Here is a 1,047-nt window from a genome sequence, read left to right on the forward strand (position 1 = left end):
TAATTAGACGTGTTTATTTAGCACAGCCGTATTCACGTGTACCGAAACAATTGATTCGCGACAATGCTAAATTTCATAGTTTTATTCAAGCAGGATGAAATGAATCTTGAAACACGTTTACGACGAACATTGATCGGGTGATATCAAATAGAGCGAGTTTAAAGATTTTTGCATGGCGTGTTGGCATGGTGGTATATTTGAATTTATTGTCATCAGCAGTGAGCACGAGCGGGATAACGGTCGCTATAGACACGGGTTCGATACATATGTTATTATATAATAAGCTGGTACGTCGAAATATAGCACATTTGCCCGGTATCATGGGAAAGGTAAACAAAAACAACAACAACAACAACTTGCCGTCGGTGTCACCGTCACCGTCGTTATTGGCGGATATTATTCAAGCGAGAATTAATATAAAAAAATATATATCATGCGCTGAAAACCGGCCGTTTTGAAACCGAATCATTAGTGAATAATACGCTCAGTTCTATTATCGATCCTCTTAATAAAATACGAGACAATATCGGTACCCCCGCACGCATTCATCGGTGCACCCGCCCCCATCACCGCCATGCGTATCACCGATCACCACACCGTCGTCCGCAGCATCAACGACGTCGCGTCAGTCAACACAACGATCGTTACCGGATGTCTATAAAAAACATTCCACAGCCTTATCATCATTGTTGTGAACCCCTGAATAGTATTATATTATATTATGTTCATAGTATAAGAATAGTGTGTTGGTCGACGGCTCGTCGACAGGAATCCGCTGACTAGGCGATTCGGCGTCCAGTGGGGCCGTAGGCCGACGCACAGGGAGGAGGTTAGTCAGTCACATTAGAACAGAGCATGATACTTAACGTATGTTTTAAGAAGAGCATTTTATAACATTTTTGTACAACTAGTAAGTGTTAACCGTAATAAAACCTAATTAATTAATAACAATCTAATCATGCGTTAATTTATTTGTGTTGGAACCCCGGTTCCATAACATTTTTGGTGGCAGCGGTGGGATACGTTACAGTATACACTACCACGTTC

This window comes from Acyrthosiphon pisum, unplaced genomic scaffold, assembly GCF_005508785.2.
Source record: "Acyrthosiphon pisum isolate AL4f unplaced genomic scaffold, pea_aphid_22Mar2018_4r6ur Scaffold_16;HRSCAF=65, whole genome shotgun sequence".
NCBI classification, from domain to species: Eukaryota; Metazoa; Arthropoda; class Insecta; order Hemiptera; family Aphididae; genus Acyrthosiphon; species Acyrthosiphon pisum.